Below are 9,610 nucleotides of genomic sequence, written 5' to 3'. Positions count from 1 at the left end.
AGGCGACTAAAGTGCTAAAAGTGACATTTTAATTTTTGCCCATTTTCATTCAATCGCGAATATATAAATAAACTAACAGAGATAAATAGGTACAACTCACCCAGAGAATATTCTACAGACTAATATCTATAACATACAGTAGTTAAAGCGGAAACCTGAGAAATAAAATTTTTTACTTAAGAAAAAATTGCCAAGGGGCAGGTGCTTGATACTTTTTCGACGATTTTTGGTATATCTCTTAAACTAAAAGCCAGAGCAACCAACGAATCGCTGATTATAGAAGACCAGAAAATTCTGTACCAGATAAAAATTTAAAAATATATATTTCCCTACACTAAAGGGTCAGAAAAAAGGCGACTAAAAGTGCTAAAGAAGTGACATTTTTAATTTTTGCCATTTCATTCAATCGCGAATATCTCGTAAACTAACAGAGATAAATAGGTATCGCAGAGAATATTCTACGGACTAATATCTATAACATACAGTAGTTAAAGCGGAAATCTGAAAAATAATTTTTTACTTAAGAAAAAAATTGCCAAGGAAGTGCTTGATACTTTTTCGACGATTTTTGAAAATTCATATCTCTTAAACTAAAAACCAGAGAAACCAACGAATCACTGATTATAGAAGACTAGAAATTCTGTACCAGATAAAAATTTAAAATATATATATTTCCTACAGTAAAGAGATTCGAAAAAGGCGACTAAAGTGCTAAAAGTGACATTTTTAATTTTGCCCATTTCATTCAATCGCGAATATCTCGTAAACTAACAGAGATAAATAGGTACAACTCGCAGAGAATATTCACGGACTAATATCTATAACATACAGTAGTTAAAGCGGAAATCTGAGAAATAAAATTTTTACTTAAGAAAAAAATTGCCAAGAGTGCTTGATACTTTTTCGACGATTTTTGAAAATTCATATCTCTTAAACTAAAAGCTAGAGCAAGCAACGAATCGCTGATTATGGAAGACTGGAAAATTCTGTGCCTGAATAAAAATTTAAAATATATATATTTCCCTGCAGTAAGGGTCGAAAAAAGGCGACTAAAAGTGCTAAAAGTGACATTTTTAATTTTTGCCCATTTCATTCAATCGCGAATATCGTAAACTAACAGACCCGAGAGAGACGGAGGTTTGTTTGTATGAGTGATTGTATGTGTGTCAGTGTGTGCGAGTGTTTGTTTGTTTGCGGGATTTGGTCGCTGCGTTGGCTGGCGCTTCAGTCGGCTTGCTTGCGCTGGTGGCCGGTGGCGGCGTGACCGAGGCGGCATTTCATTAATTTTAATTTTTTCGTCATTTGGAATGTTTTCAGTGACAATACTTTTGTGAGCATGACATTTATCACCACGAGATTCTGAGAAGCAATAGCAAAATTCTCAAAATTCTCAGTTTTTTGTGGCCTAGTCGACGTTGCGACTTCGGTTGCACAGACTAGCTTCTCAGTAAATGTTGCACGCAAGAAATTTGGAAAGATTTATTTAATATGTCTATCTCTAATACGTCATGTACAAGAGACCAAGTAATGACGTACGTCTGCTAATGATTGAAGCCGAAGTGCAACCGATTAGCAGAGGCAAATATGATAGAGGAAAAATATATCATTTGGAAACTTAACATGTCGTACGTAAATATGATATACAAATATTTAGTCGCTAATTATTATAAGATTTAATTACTAAGCTATCTATGATATCTATTGGTGAGACAACGGTCATAACACTCCTCCCCCCTTATAAAAAGAATTCCCTTCGTCACGAAGGCACGTTTGTTTCCGGAATGGTTGATGCTGCTGGATCTTGTAGTGTTGTTTCGCAGTACGGAGTATAATTTATGGCATCCGCAGATGGTTTCATTGCCATGAAATGTCTTGCAGGTAGAAAAATCCTCCAGCATGCTATATTCGTTACCTGCTGCATCAATTAGTATGTATGGTTGAACAGGAATTTGAATACGTTTTCGCGGGTATTGGGAGAGAGTAATACGGAGTTTGAGTCCAATTTTAATTGGCATAGTTATCAGCTGAACCAAATGTCGATTCTAGTTCGATTCATGAAACCGTTTATTGTGGATGTTAGGTTACCGATTACCATAAGGTTTCTATTGAGCTGCGTTATAACTATCTATTGCGCTTTGCATGACATGTATTTGGTGTTGTAATAATAAGTCAGAGTTGTGGTTTTGATTTGTTAGTTCCTTGATTGAGGATTCGTAATATTGACTTACAAGTTGGGGTACTTCGCTCTCTAAAAGGTTCTCTGCTTGATTGCAGTAATTTGTTGGGTTTTTCACGCAAATTGCTTTTAATTCATTAAGTGATGTTTCGATTATATGTAGGTTGTTTAAATTTTAAATTTTGTAGCAAGTGATACACTTTGGATGTCAACGCTGATCAACATGGTCACTTATCAATTGGTGATGTTGGAGCAACAAAAAAATCATCGGGATGTAATAGAATTAAATTTTCGTTAATTACGATGTTTCTAAGTGAATTGCCGTTAGCGTTACAAGATCGGCATTTCCATTCGGTATGTTTTGGGTTAAAGTCACCGGCTAGGATAACTTTGTGGCCTGAGTTTGTGAGGGATTGTATGTCGATGGGATTTATTCTATTGTTAGGATGGTTGTAAATTGAGAGAATAGTCAGACCGTTATCCAGTTTGATACCGATGTTTTCAATAGTACTTATAATAGAGTCTGTGTGGCTATACTTTATGCCCGACGTGATAACAATTGCCACTCCCCGATCTGCCGGTATTAACATTTCTGACTAAATTGAAGTTGGGGATTTTAATTTTGTCTGCGATGTCTAGCTTTGTTGCTGATATTAGTGTGATATCTGGGTTCGTTCTTGGCAAGAACTCACGGAGATCTTGTACTTTATTTAAAAGACCGTTAGCGTTCCAAGCTACAATTGTTGTTTTACGGTCCATTATTGGCGATGTTATTGTTCTTTGTGAGATTGTTGGCGCTTGTAAATATTTCAAGTAAAGTTAAGTTATCAGGTTTAGCTTTTAGATTTTTAATTGTGGAGTTAATTGTTTTGAGGAAAGACAGGAAATCTTCCAAATCTATCGATTCTTGTAATATTTTAACTCATGCAACACATTACCAATTGTACCTGATGACGTTGTTGCCCATTGGTGTTGGTTCGTTTGTTGCATGGCTGGAGTGGGATGGTAGTTTCTAGCAGGAAGTGTTGGAAATTGTTTGTTGTCTCGGACATTTGGAGCAGCAGGTGGTAGTGGTCTATCCCTTTCCCGTTGTTGTTCACGCTTCTCTAGGATCTTAACGTACACCGGACAGTGTACGTAGTTCGCGAGGTGTTGTAATCCGCAATTAGGACACTTAAGTTTCGGTCGGTCGTCATTCATGTCGGCTTCTTCCGATTCTTCGGATGGGTGGTAGACTTTTAAGTCTTTTGGAAACGAGCAGTCCCGCGAGAGATGCGGTCTTGCGCATTTCATGCAGCGCGGTGGTTTTCTGCAGTTGGAGCTGCCATGCCCCATTTCTGGCTCGTGTGGCATTGAATTACGTCTTTTGGACTTGTAGTTTTGCCAGTTGCAGGAGTGTGTTATTGACATGCCTTACTTTCTGCGTAAGGATCTTGATGGTGTAGTTTGGTGGGCATGTCATCATGAAGAGAATGCCTTTTGTATTTTTCATGCGGAAGCACTTATCGACTTCCACGCCTTTCTTGATTAGTTCCTCGCGGACTTGTTATACGGAAATGTTTAAACTTTAAACTTCTGCGTAAACGTGTAACGTTTTGTCCTCATTGTGCCTGGCGATACGAGCGTGGTCAACGAGGGTGGTGTTGACAAGTACCATGACTTTGTCCGGACGATATTTACCGCGAAATTGTCACGATTTAAAATTCGATTTTATATAAGGGAACGGCGGAATTTCATTTTTTGGTGGAGTTTTTACAGCGTCAGAAGCCAGCCCGGTGTCCATTCCATGCTCGTTTGCTCTCTTGGCTGAGCTGTGCCAGCTGCGATGGTATTCAGTACCGAATCTGCTGGTACTCACTATTGTTTTAATTGTTGCGGTCAAGGATACGAATTTTCACCCGCGTTGAGTTTGAATCCGTCAGGATCAGGCTGGATCGAAGTCCGTTTGTTCTTTGTGGAAGATTACGTTCCACTGGTTTCACCGGACAAGGAGAATATTAATTTCACTCATGTTCATGCTGCCGGCATCCGAGCGGGGGCGGACCGTGTTTGAAGGCGTTTGGTACTTAAGGGCGCGCACTGCGATACGACTGCTCGCTACGACGGTCGGAGCGAGTCTTCGACGAGAACCGGTGCATTCGACGTGGTATGGCCGTTGCTGCATAACTATATTAATATGAAAACGATAAGCAAGACTAAATACGCAACAGCTAATGTAGTACATAAGGTATTGAAATTTTTTGTTTCAGCAAACTTGTATTTGAGCCGTTTATTTTGAAAGTGACCTAACTCCGTTTTTCAATTTTTGCCGGTTACCATGGTTAAATGTACAACTTCATGTTATTTGCGTATTAGTGACGCACTCTCAGATTGCTTATATCCAGAGAAAATAATGGGTACATTTTTACACCTTAGGCTTTCCTGAATTAATTGGAATAACTGACCCGTGTGGTTTGAAAGTGGCCTAACCCATTTATATAGTTACATCAAGGTATTTACTATTGATAATGTCGGAAAGCAGCGATGAAGTACTTCACTAATTAGTATTTCATAAAGTCCACCTCATTTTGGGACAATTGCGTTAGTTAATTAACCTGTTCGTTTAATTAATATAAACTTAAAATTTAATATTAAATTATAGAAATTATTAAAAATCTGCATGAGGAAGAACCGAAGAAGACCACTTAGTTCAGATAGTGAAAAAGAAATAGTTATTAATAAAAAATAGTGCTTGTTTAAAGTAGGTTTACGATCGAGATGTTTACGATAACGTCTTATTGGTGATATAAGTTTGTTTGTTGCAATTGTTGTAACACTTCACTTGCACTTCACATTTTGTTTACTGTTAGGCTCCCGCACACCGCTACAAACCTTTTTATCGGCCGATAGTTTGGTCGGGCTTATAATCACGGCGAAGTTGTATGCAAGTCCGCATACCACAACGATTTTGTATCGGCCGATAAACAAGTTTGATGTGGGCTACCCAACTGCGTTCAAATCCAAAACTATCGGCCAACCAGGCTAACCATCGGCCGACTGCGATATCAGTATGAGCTCGTCGCAAGCGCGCACACCTTACCGATTGTTTAGTCGGTCGACTTGATCAATTTAGCGTCTGCCCAGAGTATTGGTGCAGTCGGCCGACTGTTATGCCCAGTGTGCGCACTCACCACAAACCCAACCAACTGTTTAGCTGGTGTAGTGTGCGCGCTCACAGCCAACCTGATCAAAATATCGGCCGATAAAAGGTTATAACGAGAGGGGTATACCTGCGATCGGCCTCAGAGTCTTCATGACACAGTTTCGAACAGTAAACCCGACTAAAATGATTTTAAAGACGTTATCACACAAAAAGCGAATAAGAAAAAAGAGTTATAAAACAATATTCCTCGCTGTCAGAGGATGAAGATTCAAATAACAATGATATATGATTGATGCACCATATATCCAAAAAGTGCGAAAGATAAAACGGAATTCAGGAAAAAGATATTGCAGTTAAAACCGAAGTATTGTTCATGAAAAAATTTCGAAAAACAAAGATTGTGGTTGTCGGAATGCAAAACACAAAAATTATAATGAAGTTAGCTAGAAAGAAAGAATATTTTGAGAAGTTTTGGGGTTTGCAGATTTTAACAAACAAAATGTATTACTTCGAAGCTGTTCAGAAACGAAGACGTTTTTTCTTCACCGAAAACATCTTGAATTATGTTGAATGGACTTGGGCATCTTCAAATTTTATAATGAATCTGGTTGCTAATTTTGAAAGTGGCCCAACTCCATTCTGATAAGGAAAAGCACGTTATTTTACTTAATAATTGCCACTATTTTAACAGGAACTTTAAATTTAACATCCTAAGATATGCTTAAGCAGTATGACTCCTTTGTATCTTTTATAGGTATATTTTTAAATCTATTGAAACGCAAACTTTCAATATCTCTGATTTGAAGATAATGAGCAGCTTTCAATTTCAAAATAAGCGGCTCATTTCCTTGGCAGTAATGCATCTGCACTTTGGTGTATAAAATATTTAGGTATTGATATTTTGTTTCAGTAAACTTTACGCTCTCTTGAAGCAATGCATTCGTACTTTGGTGTATAAAAATATTTAGGGTATTGATATTTTGTTTCTGTGCAAACTTGTATTTCTTGCCAGCAATGCATTCGTACTTTGCATAAAATATTTAGGCATTGATATTTGTTTCTGTGCAAACTTGTATTTTGAAGCAATGCATTCGTACTGGGTGTATAAATATATTTATGGTATTGATATTTTGTTTCTGTGCAAACTTGTATTTCTTGACAGCAATGCATTCCTACTTTGGTGTATAAAAATATTTTGGGGTATTGATATTTTGTTTCTGTGTAAACTTTTGTATTTCTTGGCAGTAATGCATTCCTACTTTGGTGTATAAAAATATTTAGGGTATTGATATTTTGTTTCTCTGCAAACTTGTATTTCTTACAATCAATGCATTCGTACTTTGGTGTATAAAAATATTTAGGGTATTGATATTTTGTTTCTGTGCAAACTTGTATTTCTTGACAGCAATGCATTCGTACTTTGGTGTATAAATATATTTATGGTATTGATATTTTGTTTCTGTGCAAACTTGTACTTTGGAAGCAATGACTGTACCTTGGTGTATAAAGTATTTAGGCATTGATATTTTGTTTCTGTGCAAACTTGTATTTCTGGAAGCAATGCATTCGGTACTTTGGTATAAAAATATTTCGGGTATTGATATTCTGTTTCTGTGCAAACTTGTATTTCTTGACAGCAATGCATTCGTACTTTGGTGTATAAAAATATTTAGGTATTGATATTTTGTTTCTGTGCAAACTTGTGTTTTGGAAGTAATGCATTCCTACTTTGCTGTATAAAAATATTTAGGCATTGATATTTTGTTTCTGTGCAAACTTGTATTTTGAAGCAATGCATCTGTACTTTTGGTGTATAAAATATTTAGGTATTGATATATTTTGTTTCTGTGCAAACTTGTATTTTGGAAGCAATGCATTCGTACTTTGGTGTATAAAAAATATTTAGGGCATTGATATTTTATTTCTGTGCAACTTGTATTTCTTGGCAGTAATGCATTGTACTTTTGTGTATAAAAATATTTAGGGCATTGATATTTTGTTTCTCTTGTAAAGTAAACTGTATTTCTTTTGGAAGCAATGCATTCGTACTTTGGTGTATAAAAAATATTTAGGCATTGATATTTTGTTTCTGTGCAACTTATTTCTTGGAAGCAAATGCATCTGTACTTTTGGTGTATAAAAATATTTAGTATTGATATTTTGTTTCTGTGCAAACTTGTATTTTTGGAAGCAATGTATCTGTACTTTTGGTGTATAAAATATTTAGGCATTGATATTTTGTTTCTGGTGCAAACTTGTATTTCTTGGAAGCAATGCATTCGTACTGTGTATAAAATATTTAGGGCATTGATATTTTCTGTTTCTTGTGCAAATCCTGTACTTTTGGAAGCAAATGCATTTGGGTACTTTGGTGTATAAAAAATATTTATAGGTATGATATTTTGTTTCTGTGCAAACTTGTATTTTTGGCAGTAATGCATTCGTGTACTTGGTGTATAAAATATTTAGGGTATTGATATTTTGTTTTCGTGCAAATCCTTGTATTTCTTGACAGCAATGCATTCGTACTTTGGTGTATAAAAATATTTAGGCGTATTGATATTTTGTTTCTGTGCAAACTTGTATTTTTGAAGCAATGCATTCTGTACTTTGGTGTATAAAATATTTAGGTATTGATATTTTGTTTCAGCAAACTTGTATTTCTTGGAAGCAATGTATCTGTACTTTATGTATAAAAATATTTTGGGGTATTGATATTTTGTTTCTGTGCAAACTTATGTTTCTTGGAAGCAATGCATTCGTACTTTGGTGTATAAAAATATTTTGGGGTATTGATATTTTGTTTCTGTGCAAACTTGTATTTTTGAAGCAATGGATTCGTACTTTTGGTGTATAAATATATTTATGGTATTGATATTCTGTTTCTGTGCAAACTTGTATTTCTTGCCAGCAATGCATTCGTACTTTGGTGTATAAATATATTTATGGTATTGATATTCTGTTTCTGTGCAAACTTGTATTTCTTGACAGCAATGCATTCGTACTTTGGTGTATAAATATATTTATGGTATTGATATTCTGTTTCTGTGCAAACTTGTATTTCTTGCCATCAATGCATTCGTACTTTGGTGTATAAAAATATTTAGGGTATTGATATTCTGTTTCTGTGCAAACTTGTATTTCTTGCCATCAATGCATTCGTACTTTGGTGTATAAAAATATTTAGGGTATTGATACAGTAGAGTCCGGTTTTAATGACATCGAAGGGAATTGACAAACACGTCATAATAAGCGGACGTCATACAAAGCGTTTTGTGAAATGAAAACTTTTCTACGTAAATAAGTACATATACATACATATTAAATCAAAATGAAAATTGCACGTAATTAGCACATTATAACACATACAAATGTATTTTTTTCTGCAAGCAAGCTGTAATTTTTGTCAGCTTTTGTTTTTTCATTTAATTATTTTTTTTATGATTTTCGAAGCCTCTTCGGTTTCAAAACATTTGAATTGAACGATTGCTTAACATTGTTCTTGCTTTTAAATACTGAGATTGTCGAATGACCCACGCCAAATTCATTTATGAGACATGAGTTAGATTCTCCATTTAATCTGCATATTATTGCAGCTTTCTCCTCAATTCGTAAATGCTTTTACGTCGTTGAGATGACATTTATTTCATACAGCAAACGAAAAACAATGCGTGACCTTCAAGCGTTAATTGCTCACTGAGATTCAAAACAAAAACGAGCCACGTGCCGAACGTCGTCGGGAATCAACGAATATTACCGGAGGTGTAAAGAATCATGTTGGTCATTATAACCGGACATAATCTATTAAAAATGGGTCATAATAAGCGACATGTCACTGTAAGGGAAGTCACTATATCCGACTTTTTTATAAAGAATTTTATATGAAAACCAAACTTCGTAGTGTAGTTACGTCATAATAACCGGTTGGTCAATATAAGCGGAGTCATAATAAACGGATTCTACTGTATTTTGTTTCTGTTTCTGAGCGGCACAAAATTTCTGCCTCGGGTACCCCGACGTGTGCGCGCCGGTACCCATCGCGTCTGCATGCCGGCGTGGCTGCGGCACAAAATTTCTGCCTCGGGTACCCCGACGTGTGCGCGCCGGTACCCATCGCGTCTGCATGCCGGCGTGGCTGCGGCACAAAATTTCTGCCGCGGGTACTCCCGGAATCGAGCTACACAGGGCATGCTAAATTTAGGACTGCGGGGATTAAATCGCAAAATCATGCTTAGGTTAAGCCGATTTTGAGGTCGAAAAATTGAGGAAAAAAAAATTCGCCGACAGGCGCC

The sequence above is a fragment of the Atheta coriaria genome, unplaced genomic scaffold, assembly GCF_025399875.1.
Source record: "Atheta coriaria isolate IRGN ID8LTWV9N9 unplaced genomic scaffold, Caltech_Dcor_3.1 hic_scaffold_8_pilon, whole genome shotgun sequence".
NCBI classification, from domain to species: domain Eukaryota; kingdom Metazoa; phylum Arthropoda; class Insecta; order Coleoptera; family Staphylinidae; genus Dalotia; species Dalotia coriaria.
The sequence above is the reverse complement of the archived record's forward strand: the minus strand, read 5'-3'. Positions refer to the sequence as shown.